Here is a 14,480-nt window from a genome sequence, read left to right on the forward strand (position 1 = left end):
TTCACCGTTTTGTTTTGGGAAGTGATAGCATATGGAAGAACGCTTGGATCTGTTGTACCAGCATTGAAAAGATGTGTATTTTAACCATTCATTAAAATGTTATAAAAAGTTATTAGAAAAGGAATGTTTATTCACACAGTTATGAGATGAGCTCCTATCTGTTCATCATTTCATTCGCTGCGATGATTCTGCATCAAGAGGTTCAGTGCAGACAAGAATAATTTACGCGGTATCCGCAGAAGCATTTCTGCATCAACTTTGTCATGATAAGGACTAAACATTATGGAATTAATGTGAAGATCAATAATATCAATGGTTGCAGTGATTATTTGGTACCACACACTACTGGAAGCAGCAGTATGTTATGTAAAATATATCTATTGACGTTGCATGTAATGATACTAAAGGTCTGTTAATATTGGTATCAGTTAAAGTTCACCCAAGATTGTGCTCAGATTTATAAATTACCATCAAATTTTTTTCAGCTATTCTTTCCAATCAATTTTTCCAATTATTCAAGCAGTTATTAACCCATTAAGTATACCTATTCAATGCCAACTGTTTAAAGGACAGTGCTGAGCGAAATATGAAAAGATCTTTCAATTGCTGAGATAAAATTTTTTGAGATAAATGATTCATATTATTGTTGCAAGGAAATAATGAAACTTTCACTGTACTTGTTACACATCAACAAGACTGGGAATGATAAAGATGTTGAAGGAACGAGTTAAAATTAAATTCTGCCTTCAAGCGAGATGAGCCAGGAATGCTGATTTCAGCAGTAAAGATAGGAAGCTGCCACACCGTATGCTTACACAACTGCACTTGGCGCCCTCTCTCTGGCAGTAGATAATTTCTTTTCCTTCCAATTAATATCCTTTATGGAAAGTAAAGTGCCCTATGTACCAAGGTATGAAGTAACCCTTCACATTGAGTCAGATGGTGACAACTATTAGCCAGTAAGTCGGTGTGAGAACGTTTCTTGTAAACTGCATGCCCAAATGATCCATCGACCTTCCTTCTAACCAAAACATCCACCTCTATCATAAAATTCATAAAATGAATGTTCAGGTTGATTGAGTTCAATTGTTCTAAAAGACATTCAAATTCTCCCTACCACGAGGCCAAACAAAAAAGCATAATCAGCATATCTGAAGAAACAGGTGGGTTTCAAAGGAACCAACTCCAATGCACATTCATTGAAGTCTTCCATAAACAAATTTGCAACCACAGGAGACAACAGACTACCCATTGCAACCCCATCTGTCTGCTCTTAATGCTGATCAGTGAATAAAAAGTAGGTGGATGTCAGCACATGCCAAAATAGATTAGTTAATTCAGCACCAAACCTAAGTGCAATTAACCACAACAAATGAGACAGAGGAACATGGGTGAAGAGAGAGACCAAGAGAGACCACATCAAAACTTATTAAAATACCAGAGTCATTCAACTGCATTCCCTCCAAATGACATAAGAAATCTTCTGAATTCCTGGTATGATGTTCACACCAACCAACTTGTGGACACAATAGAGAAGGAAGATGCTTCGCTACACGATATGTCAGAGCACTGATATTACTCACTATAGAATGGAAAGGAACCCCTTCCTTGTGTACCTTTGGAAGGCCATATAACCTAGGGGGAAACAGCACTATAGGTGTTATGGCTCTTGATATTGTCCTGTGACAAACCAGTTTTCTTCAGGAGGCTGTTGGTCTTTCTCTCCAGGTCAGCATGGATCCTGCAATATGCTGAATCAGATAATAAATGTTACATCTTTTATACATAATCCTGTTTGTTTAACACAATGGTGGCATTGTCCTTATCCGCAGGTAAAATAACGATATCAGGATCAACTTTGAGAGAGCGTAAAGCAGCCCTCTCTGCTGCTGTTACATTGCTCTTGGCTGGACGAGCCCTAGTCAACAAACGGCATGCATCCCTCCTAACCTCCTTTGCAGTGTCAGGAGGTAGTTCAATTGAACAAATAAAATCAACTACTGGAAAACTCTTTGGTGTGGGTGCCAAATTTAAACCCTTCCCTAGCATGGGTAAGGTTGCATAATCAAAAGATTTCTCAGTGAGATTCATCACAGAACATTGAGGTATAAAATCAGACTCTGAGCGATGACAATGTTCGAACTTCGCCAAATGCCAGGCAGTCACAGAATTGAATTCCCAATCAGATTGAGTCTGTGCCCCTCCAAGCAATCCCAAGTGAAATCAGTTTCGAAGCATACATTAAATAGAAATGAAACAGTTCTTTTGAAACAGAATCCAAACAGTGACAAGTAAAACAAATCCTTTCAAGCACAAGAGCAAAGCCAGCTTGTTGCTTGATGCAATTCGTGGCAGGAGAATTAATATGGTGCCCAACCTCAGCAAATGTTGGGCATTATTCTCATCATGACACCTCAATAAAAACAAGAAAGCACTTTACACTCTAACTACACAGCTACAAAGTTTATCCATCTTTCCTAAACACCGATACATCCCCCCCCCCCCCCCCCCACCTCCCCCGCACCCGTTGAGGTAAACGAGGTGAGAACTTAGTTTCTCCTGGTGTATGCAATTTTCAAACAACTTATGGGAATTTAACCAGGTAATATTTCGGTGGAAGTACACCCCACCATTTTCAAGGCACAAACTGCAACAGACAGGTGATGTACAGTCAAATTTAAAACCTTGGTTCTTGAAGTAATTCAGGAAAGATAACACACACACACACACACACACACACACACACACACACACACACACACACACTGAACACTAGTGTCACCAAAGATGACCAAAGTCAAAGGTATTGATAGTGAAAGACTACGAACTAGCAGGTGAGGTAGCATTGACTCTGTCTCTCTGTTTTTTTGACAAGAGAGAGAGAGAGCAGGATTCCAAGCAGAGTTTAAACAAAATCCTACATCCCTGTTTAAAAGGTTGCTTGCTAATTTAATCTCAACAGCCCCTTTAACTACACTGCCCCAATAGCTGGACATGCATGCCAATATCTCCTTGTAGCTGTGGCATGGCATATATTGGTCTGACTATTGGGATCGTGGAGGACCGGTGTACTGAGCATAAATGGCACACACGATTACAGCAGCCACATAGATCTGCTACTGCTGAACATTGTTTGGACACTGGTCACCCTGTGTTATATAACAATACCGAGATCATTTCAAGTGAGTTCTTGAAACTTTGATAATAGACTTTCTCAGGATATCTGTATTTAAGAGTCTGCCATTCCAGTTCCTTCAGTATTTCTGTGACACTCTTCCGTGGATTATACGAACCTGTAACCATTTGTGCTGCCCTTCTCTGTATATGTTCAATATCGTCTGGTAGTCCTATCTGGTATGGGCCCCACACACTTGAGCATTATTCTAGGATGGGTCACATAAGTGATTTGTAAGCAATCTCTTTTGTGGACTGCCTGCACTTCTCCAGTATTCTACCAATAAACAGAAGTTTACACCTGCTTCACCCGTGACTGAACCTGTGTGATAGTTCCATTTCATATCCCAATAAAGTGTTACACCCAGGTATTTGCATGAGATGGGCAATTCCAACAGTGACTCATTGATATTATAGTCATAGGATACTACATTTTTTTTCATTTTGTGAAGTGCACAGTTTTTACATTTATGAATATTTAAAGCAAGTTGTCAATGTCTACATCACATTGAAACCCTGTTAAGATCTGACTGAATATTTATGCAGAATCTCTCAAATAGTACTTCATTATTGAAAACTGCATCATCTGTAGAAAGCCTGATTTTACTATTAATATTGCTTTAAAAGGCATTAATATACAATGTAAAAGAGCAAGGGTACCAATACATTTCCCTGGGGTGCACCTGAAGTTATTCCTACATATGAGAATCCATCCAAGATAATATTCTGTGTCCTCCCTACCAAAAGGTCTCAATCCAGTCACAAATTTCGCTTGATACCCCATACGATTGTACTTTTACTTTGCAATCTTTGTATATGTATTGCCATCTGATAAATAAATAATAAGTAAATTACTGGTGTACTGCAACTACACCTTTTTCCATATTTACTCTATGTGGTACTGAGTCAAATGCTTTATGGAAATCAAGAAACACTGCATCTAACTGGCTGCCAAGATCCAAAGCTTTCAATATGCTGTGTGAAAAAGGTGAGAGCTGGGTTTCACATGATAGATGTTTTCAAAATCCATGCTGGTTGGCATTGAGGAGATCACTTTGTCCAAGATACTTAATTATATTTAAGCTCAGAGTATGTTCTAAGTTTCTACAACAAATTGATTTCAAGGATATTGGACTGTAGTGTTGTGCATCACTTCTACTAGCCTTCTCACAGACATGTGTGACCTGCCCCTTTTTCCAAGAACTGGACATGGTTCTTTGTTTGAGGGACCTGCAACAGATTACAGGTAAGAGGTGCCAACTCAGCCACAAATTCAGTATTGAATCTGACAGGGATTCCATCAGGGCCTGGAGTTTTGTTAAATTTTAACGATTTCAGCAATTTCTCAACATCACTGACACTAATACTTTTGCATTCATCCTTTCCGTGGTCCAAGGATTGAATTGTGGAAATTCTCATGGGTTTTACTTTGCAGAGGAACATTTGTAAAGGGAGTTTAGCATTTCAACTTTTGCTTATTACTCTCAGTTTCAGTTCCTGTATCATTCACTAGCGACAGGATACTAACTTTGGTGCCACTAATAGCCTTTACATACAACCATAGGTTCTAATTTCTTTAGATTTTGTGAATTGCCTTTTGATAATATTCTGCTTTGATTGTCATTGAAGGCACCACACATTGCTCTCTTACCAGCCAAACATGTTTCATTCAGCATCTCTCTATCTATAGCCCTACACTTTGTTTTACACCTGTTATGCAGTAATCTCTCTTTCTTTAGAAGTTTTAAAGTCTTTTACGTATTTTATAACATCACTCGTCACTGTGAGGAGATCTTTGAAAGGACCTTTGTAGACACATGCTGGACATTTCAATACAACATAAGCAACTGTCTGTCATTCTGCACCACAGTCACATGATGGTGATGAAGATTTGCCCCACTTGTGGAGTGTGTCTGCACATCATTCATGATGCATTTGGATGTGGTTCAAGGTAGTACAAGTTGCCTGAGGCTGGTCGAATCCAGGGGTTTCTTCTGGATGCAGGGCACCTTCTGGCATTGTGGAGAGCAGTTTTGTTGCCAGCAGTGTTTCCATTCATCAATGATATTGAATTGAGTTTCCATGAGAGCCCTGGCTGTGATGAGAGAGTGGGATGTCTTGAGCTTAGTGTTTTTCACACTGCATGGAATTCGTCATCCATTATTGGAAGGTCAGTGTTATTAGCAATATTTTGGTGTTCACGCACTAGTGTGCTCTTCCATCTGATATCAGGAGGCGGACTGTGGCTCAAGATAGGTAGCCAGTATGTTGGAGTAGATAGTACTGACCCACTAAAAATGTAAATGGCCTTGGTAAGTTGTAAATCTATCTTTTCTACGTGTGGACTATTAAGCCAGGCAGGTACACATTACTCTACTTCTCTTCTAGCAGTAAAAGTGTACAAATCCCCTCTAGGAAACTTCAGCTGTTTTGTGAGATATATAGATTGAGTATTTAACTGCCTGTCAGCAAGAATAAACAGTTATTTAGGAGTTTAAAGATTTCATTGCAGATTTCTTAACATATTGTTATACGAAAAATGAAGTGCATGCATTATTTGGCTCCTTCAGTCTGATTTCAGTAGTGTTATGAAAAGAATAGTTGCTACTCTCCATATAGCAGGGATAATGAATGAGTTGCAGACAGGCACAACATAAAGACTGTGTTAGAAAATGAGCTTTCGGCCAACAAGGCTCATGTCAAAAATAGACAACTCACACACACACACACACACACACACACACACACACACACACACACACACACACAAGCACACGCACGCGTGCGAGAGAGCGCAGTTGGAGCCAGTCAGGTTCAGTTTCCAGAGACTGGGGTCGTGTGTGTGTGTGTGTGTGTGTGTGTGTGTGTGTGTATGTATGCTGCCTATTTTCAACAAAGGTCTTGTTGGCCAAAAGCTTCCTTTCAAACAGTCTTATTGTTAAGCCTATCTGTGACTCAGCATCTTTGGTATATGATGAGTAGCAACTATCCCTTTCATAATATTGGATATTCCATCCTAGATTTTCCATTGTTTGCTTTCAGTAGTGGATTTTTCAGTTTGTGTGGATCAAAACCCTGACTGATAACATTTTTATAGACAATATTTGGACTGGAACAATTAATGTACATCTAGTTTTTATGGACTGTCTGATTATGACATAGAATTAATGAAAATAAACAATGCAGCACCATACAGGTCTGAGATATTTTCATAAAAAGCAGTGGTGCTTATTAATGATACTAGATGGGTTAAAGAGGTAGTATGGTATGAGGCATATATGGAAAGAAATGATAATGTGAAATTCAATGTATTCCACAGCAAGTGTATGTCAATATTTGAAAGTAGCTTTCCTAAAAAATCATCCAGAAACTCCATTTAAAAGAAAAAATAAGTTATGGGTAACTAAAGAGCTTAAAAGAATGTATAAGAGAAAATGGAAAATTTATTTAAATGTCAGAACAAGATAAGATCTGACATTACTGGCATTACACAAAAATACTGTAATTCTTATGGAAAATCATTAAATGTTCACAAATATCCACGGGTGATAAACTAAAATTGTTTGTGATATTGGCATGGTACCAAATATATAAATCTTGGACCTCCAAGGACTGGAAATGTGTAATTTTCAGTGATGTGTCACATTTTTTTTGTTCAAGGATGCAGAGCAAGTGTTGTCTGACAAAACATACATGAGGCATTGAGAGCTGAACATATTGAACAGACTGTAAAATACCCTCCCAAAAAAATATTTTTGGGTTTCTTCACTGCAAGTGAAGTGGCCCTGGGGTACTAGTTCCAGTTGATGGCAGGATGAATTCAACCAAATACATTGAAAGCCCCAGATCAGGATTGTGCCATTCCTACAAACCTTTGCAGATGATGGAGAAACATTTCAACATGATCTGACCCAATGTCACATTTTTAAAGCAGTTCATGGGAGAAAACAACATTAATGTGCTTCAGTAGCCTGGTAATCCAGAAGACTTAAATACACTTAATAATTTGTGTAATATTGTGAAAAGGCATCTTGGTAAAGAAAGAGTGAAATAATTATGGGCCAGTTTCCATACTAATATCTTTTGCCAAAATATTTGAAAAATTAATTTACTCAAGTGTAGTCTCTTATTTAAATGAAAACAATTTACCTAGAACATCAGAGCTTAACTAAGAAAGCAATTATAACATCACTCTACAATATTAAATGCCTTAAGAAATAAAATATTGCTTGTTCATATTTTTGTGACCTTTCCAAGGTGTTTGCATAGATCATATTACTCTCTTGTGGTAGAGATTGCTTCGTGCCAATGTTTTCGGTGGTAGATGTTACTGCATACCAGTCTTGTGAGGTGGCAGTTGCGTCTTGTCAATATTACATACCTTAAGGTTCTTTGTACTACTCTCATGTACCAGAGGATGCTTCACATCAGTGTCACATGACAGAGCATGTTTTGTACTGATCTCATGTGGCAGAGGTTGCTTCATATTAATGTTACATGGCAATGTACCAAAGCTGCATGGTGAGAGGTACATCGTACCTATGTTATGTGGCAGAAGATGATCAGTGTCATTGTCTCTTAGCAGCAGGTGCTTCGTACCAATGTCGTATGGCAGAAGGTGATTCGTGCCAATATTGTGTGGCTGTGGGTGCTTCCTAACAATTTTGCATGGCAAATGGTGCTTTTTACCAGTGTTGCGTAGCAGTAGATACTTCTTACCAATATTACAAGGCAGAGGGTGCATTGTACCATTGTTGTGTTGTAGAGGATGCTTTGTGGCAATGTTACATTGCAGAGTGTGCCTTATACCAATGGTGTGCCTCACTGATTTTATGTGGCATACAATCATTCGTATCAGTGTTGCATGGTGGAAAGTGCTTCTTGCCAATTTACTTGGCAGAGGGTACTTCTTGCCAAAGTTGTGTATCAGAGGATGTGTTGTACCAATTTAACATTGCAAAATGGGCTCCATACCAAAGTTGCATGACAGATGTTGCTTTGTACCAATGTTGCGTAGTGTAGGACACTGCATACTAGTTGTGCACCCTTCTGATGTTACATGGCAGAGAGTACTTTCCACCATTGTTGCATGCCAGAGGGTGCTTCATAGCAGTAGTGTGATAGAAAATGTTGGAAAAGGTCACACAAAAAATGTAGCTTGTGTCAGACGTGCACTGGTTTTGGGCAGCCAGCAAGTGACCATAGGCTGTTCCAGAATTTTAATCATAACTCTATGCAGTGTCCTACTGTATTGTATGGTTAGTGCCTACAATATAACTACACTTCATGCAGATGTGTATCATGAATGGTTGCCTTCCTCACCTGCTCACTTCAAGGACTCTGGCAATCAGAGGCAAACAGTCAAACCTATGCATAATCAGGGGGATTGTTTTCCCTCCAGTCTCCATTGGCTGCCACATATCTTGGTGGTGTGAGGCTTGTCACAGATGTGATTGCCAGCACTGGCACTACATTGCTGCCACCAGTCACATGCCTCAGTGTGTTGATCACTGTAGCTGTCCACAACCCGGCTGTATAGTTCGCTCCATGGCCAAGCAGTAACTGACTGGTTCCTCAGTATAGAGCTCCATCTGCTGAGCACAGCAGCAACCCTTCAGGAATAATCTGTGGCCAAGTTCTGACTGTCCACAGTGCCTCAATATGGTGCTCCCATTGCTGAGCACACCAATCTCTCTGTATTGACCTTTGCTCACATCCAAAGATCAATGAGCACATCACTGGTCACACATTAATAGTGCAAGGCCATCACTGAGTGCCTCCTCTGCACCACTTCTTGTTTTGTCACCTCCATCATCATCTCCAAACTGTCTGCCTTGTGGGATTTCATCCTGCAACCTACAACCGTTTCAAGGATATCCCAGTGTACATGATCAACTCTAAGCCTTCATCATGTTATGCACCTAAGGGACTACTTTATTGGAAACAAACATATCAAGCTCCTAACATATTTTACGTATCTCCATTTAATAATGTCTTATGGAATAATTTTCTGTGGTAGCTCATCACTTAGAAAGTACAGAATGCTCAAAGGCAAGAAGTAAGAATAATATTAGCAGTTCACTTGCCTGCATTACAGTGAGTGATTGGAGTAAGATAAAAATTGTGCTGTTGAATGTGAAACAAGACTTTGAAAAGACTAGACAGAGGAGAAACCTTTTAAGAAAAAAGTCGCTGCAGAATATGGAGTTGATACAGTGAGAGTTACAGATTGGCATAGAAAAAGTTTTCTGTTTGGTCATTTGAATGTAAGTCAGTGTAGAAATCTAGTTTTCTATTTTGTCATGTGAATGTAAGTCAGTGTAGAAATCTGCGTATGAAAAACTGAGAGAAGCTTTGTTTGTTTGGTTTACTCTACAGAGACAAAAAGGAAATCCATTCTCAGAGCCTGCTCTGCAAAACAAGCTGTATTTTTTAGTAATGCGTTAAAGTAAGGTATGGACAATTTTACTGCAATTTGAGAATAGTTAGATAGGTGAAAAAACAATACGTCATAAGGTAGCTTGAAATTTGCAGCCAAAAACTTTCTGTCGATTTTCAAACTGTTACATAATTCTGTGAGAAAACAAGTAAAAGTATATAAGAAGAAAATCTTACTCCTGATGAGCTGTGTAACTGTGATGAAACAGGGATAAACTATCAAATATTTCTATCTAAAACTCTAGCCTCAAAAGAAGAAAAGGCTGCCCCAGGCTATCAAAAAAGAGGAAAGAGAGTTAACAGTTCTTGCTGCATTGAATGGGAGTGGAGACCATTAACTGAAGCTGTTGGTAATAGAGAAGTCTGCTAAGACCAGAGCCACTGCTTATGCATTGCCTGTTACATATGTCCACAAAACATCTCTTTTGAATGAGCAAAAATATTTTTAAGAAGTTGTTTTTCAAAGATTTTGTTCCAGAGACCAATAGATCCTAAAGAAAAAGGGCTTGCCTTTTAAAGTAATCTTAACACTTGACAACACTGCCTCACACCCTGATGCAAAATAATTACAATGGTGTTTGCACATTGTTCTTACCCGCTAATATGATGAGTTTAATATAACCTGTGGACCAAGGTGTTTTACAGTGCTGTGAAAGAAAAGAAAGGTATTGTTGTTACCAGAATGAGATTTTCACTCTGCAGCGGAGTGTGTGCTGATATGAAACTTCCTAGCAAATTAAAACTGTGTGCCAGACTGAGACTCAAACTCAGGACCTTTACCTTTCGTGGGCAAGTGTTCTACCAACTGTGCTACCCAAGCATGACTCACGGCTTGTCCTCACAGCTCTGCTTCTGCTGAGTTCGAGTCTCGGTCTGGCACACAGTTTTAATCTGCCAGGAAGGTTCAGGTATTGTTGTTGTTTGCTTCAGGCACTTCTACAAACAACAGAAGGTGAAGGTCTGGAACAAGATTTTACAGAATGAAATGGATACCTACAGTACAGACAAAGATGACCTACCATTGGCAGAATACATGAAAAAGCTTGCTAGATGAGAAAATGAAAATGTGAGTGATGTTTCAGAATGGACTAATTGTGGTGAACAGTTTTAAGTGACTGAGCTCGGAATTGTTGAAATAGTTAGTGAAACCGCTGAGGATAGTGAAAATGAGGAATTTCCTGAAAAAAACTGTGTCAGTGATCACTCACACTGAGGGTTTAGCAGCCCTAGCTGTGGTGTTGCGCTATATTGAGCAGCAAGTGGAAGCTACTCCAACTGAAACCATTCTTCTTGGCAGATGCCACGACATTACTGCTAAAAATGAGGTTCTATTGTAAAACAGGTATGTATTAAATTGTTTTTTATTTATTTTTATCATTATTGTGCTCGTTAAACTTTTTTTTTATTTACCCATTGATCTAGTGAGATTTGCATATTATCAGAGTTTTTTATAATTTGAGATAGCCTCATCCTCAATTAGTTCAAATTACCAGGGCTCTGCTGTACTTCAACAAAAATTTTATCAGTTAATCAACTTTAAATGCCTTAAATTAGCACAGGAAGTTTTAAATTTAACATAAAATTTTTTCACCTGTTTCATAGATGAATTTTTATTAAAAATACTATTTCAAGATATAGCTACACAAGTAAAACTGAATATGTTCATGAATGATAGAACTACTCATGTATACTTATCCTGTACACTAATTCATTCCACATCACTTCAGTAAAAAGTCAGTCAAATGATCTATGCAATCTATAACTAGCTAATGGCAGAACACTTTAGGGGTACTGTCCCAGAAGATAATACTGTAAGACAAAGAGTGAAAGTACATGCAAAACAAGGTAAAAACTCTTGACTTAAAGTCAATACTATGACTGACACCTCTAAGGTCAGAACATGATGAAATGGGTTCTAAATTCTGCTTGTTAGAGGTCACATAATATGTCTCTTCATGTCTTTAAGAGTTAAATTGCTATTTGTGAACCACTTGTGCAGCCTTACAGACCTGCTCAGATGTCATTTGAGCTGTCTCTGTTAAGGTTGAGTTTTTGAGGCTAGTTTCAAGCCTGCAACATAATCTGTCACTGAAATCGTCCTACATTTTGTTGTGATACAACAAAATGGATGTCATTAATGCTATAAGACTGCAGTTTTTCTGGTAGAATTTTTGACACACACAGCTAAACACTTGGGTGAGATCAAAAAACTCACTGTTGGGAAAAAATTACAACAACTGGAAGGAGTTGTGCAATGTAAATGAAAGTTGGTAGATGTGGTTCTACATCTGAAACTTGATATCTATTCAAATTTCACGCCAGCTGTGGAGATGGAAATCAGGTTTGCTTTAAATGCATTGTCTAATGGTCACAAGCATTAGAGTTACCTTCGAGATTGGTCATGGTGAGTTAATGTTAGTCAAAAATGCCTTTAAGGGGACTAAGACACTATTATCAACACCACACTGAGTTTGAATGAGGTTGTGTAATAGGGTTATGTGAAGCTGGATGTTCCTGCTATGCAAAGCTGTATGTTCCTTCTGCAATATTGTAGAAAGACTTGGCAGGAATGTAGCCAATGTACATGACTGCTGGCAGCAGTGGTCACGAGAATGTATGGTTGCAGGAAGACCAGGCTCTGGATTGCAATGTGGCACTACTGAGAGATAAGGCCATCATGTTTGGCTTATGACTCTGGTGCATCATACTGCACCTACAGTAGCAGTTTGGGTAGTTATTGGCACCAAAATTACAAATCAATTACTTGAAGGACAGCCCTCAGCCAGGTGACCTGCAGAATGCATTCCACTGACCCCAAATCACTACCATTTGTGGCTTAAATGGTGTCAAGTGAGAACTCACTGGAATGTAGGGTGGAGGTCTGTTGAGTTTTCTGCTGACAGCTTTTCTGTTTCAGTGCCAATGATGGCTGTGTGTCAGTTAGGAGGAGGCCAGTTGTGGGCCTACAACCAACCTGTCTGCAATTTCATATGACAGCAGGAGCACTCTCATGGTTATCCCACATACCCTGACTGCAAGTTTGTACATCAATATGGCAGTCTGACCAGTTCTGCTGCCATTCATGAACAGCATTACAGGGAGTGTCTTGCAACAGGTTAATGCTTTCTCACATACTACTGTTGTGACCCAACATGCTCTACAAAGTGTCAACATGTTGCCTTAGCCTGCTCAATCAACAGATTGGTTTCCAGTCAAGCACATATGGGACATAAATGTACAGCAACTCCAACATCTTCCACAAACAGTGGTAGCTGTCATTGTATTGACTGACCAAGTCCAGAAGGCATGAAGCTCCATCCCACAAACTGACATCCAGCATGTGTGTATTTGCATGCTCACATTCAACATTCTGGCAGTTACTGATTATTAATGTACCAGCATTTCTCATTTGCAATGGTTTATCTCACACTTATATTAACCTGTGATCTTGCAACGTTAATCACATAAATGTGTTACCTAGACAAATGTATTCCTGAAATTTCATTACTCTACATTAATTGTGTTTTGGTGTTGCAATTTTTTTCCACCAGGGTATATACCAGCAAAATAATTTTCTTGTTTACCTCTGCCAATACTTCATTTGTGGAGCCTCATATTGCTCTCTCTGTGAAGAATCCTTTAGAAAGGTAAAGAAAATTCTGCTTAGTTAAATGCTCCAATATTTTGTCATAGGGCACTTTTTCAAACAATTGCATAAATTTGGAAGAAGTGAAGTAAATCTGTAATTCGAGATGTTTTTCTTATTTCCTGTTTTATTGATGGGTGATACTACAGCATATTTAAGTCTATCAGGATATACACCCTGAATCACTGATTTATTAGAAAGATAACCTAAGGACCAACATATCAAGTCAGCACAAGACTGTAGAAAATTTTCAAGTAGGAACACCGTAATGCTCAGCAGAATTACTACTTTTTAGTGACATAGCGAATTGTCTTTCAGTGTACATGCAGTACTTGCACAAGCTAGAGTAGTGCACCTGTATGTGGTTGTGTATTAATGGATGCAACATTTTCTTTCACCGCAATGAAGTAATCATTGAATTTGGTTCCAAATTATTTGAGAGTGTCATTTTATTATCTCCATTACTGGACACCACAATGAAAGCAGGTGAGCTGGCATGGAAAGCTCAATGGAATGGTTTGGAAACTGGCCACGGAGAGTGCATGCAATGCTTGACATATACAGATATGCAGAATGCAGATTTGATTTACACACTTGCCCCAGCAGTGGCAAGCCAGTTGTCCATTGTGCAGATTTCTTCCGAACTTCTGCCAACCCTGATGCCATGTGGCAGTTTGAATGAGTCTACAGGAAGATGGGAAAATGCCTGTTTCGGTTCTTTTGCACTATCAGCTAAGGGGTATCATCTGTCCTGGTGTACAGCAGCATGGGTTTATACAAAGTTGTGCTAATTGTGAGCTGACAGTGATGGTGAGGGACCTCCTTTCCCATAACTGGAAGGTAGCTCAATTAGGTCTTGGTGTCTATGGCAAACAGGTCCCGGTGTCCTGTGTGGTGCCCGACCATTGTTGTTTCCGGTGCAGTGGTATCATGATGCTGCCCCTCTTCACCCACAGTGAGCTCAGTGGGTTCATCAGTTCTTTTTTTTCTTTTCTTTTTTTCTTTTTTTCTTTTTCCACAGCAGTTTTATACAATTGGATAGGCCATTTGGCAATTCTTTGTGACAGTTGGCAGGCCACGGGTCAGTTGTCAGTGCCCCTTTGTTTTCTTTGGACTCTGGGGATGTTTCTGATGCCCAACATTTGTCAACCCAGTGCATTTTGCCTATGTCTGTGGTGGATGTGCAACTGTCAAATTTCATGTCAACATGGGAGTGACAGTC

At 39.2% G+C, this 14,480-nt stretch overlaps 1 protein-coding gene across 1 annotated transcript in view; it reads left to right on the forward strand.

Moving 5' to 3' along the window:
* LOC126284279 (dynein axonemal intermediate chain 7-like) overlaps positions 1-14,480 on the forward strand; it is an 828,882-nt gene that overhangs the window by 159,944 nt on the left and 654,458 nt on the right. The window lies entirely within an intron of this gene.

This window comes from Schistocerca gregaria, chromosome 8, assembly GCF_023897955.1.
Source record: "Schistocerca gregaria isolate iqSchGreg1 chromosome 8, iqSchGreg1.2, whole genome shotgun sequence".
NCBI classification, from domain to species: domain Eukaryota; kingdom Metazoa; phylum Arthropoda; class Insecta; order Orthoptera; family Acrididae; genus Schistocerca; species Schistocerca gregaria.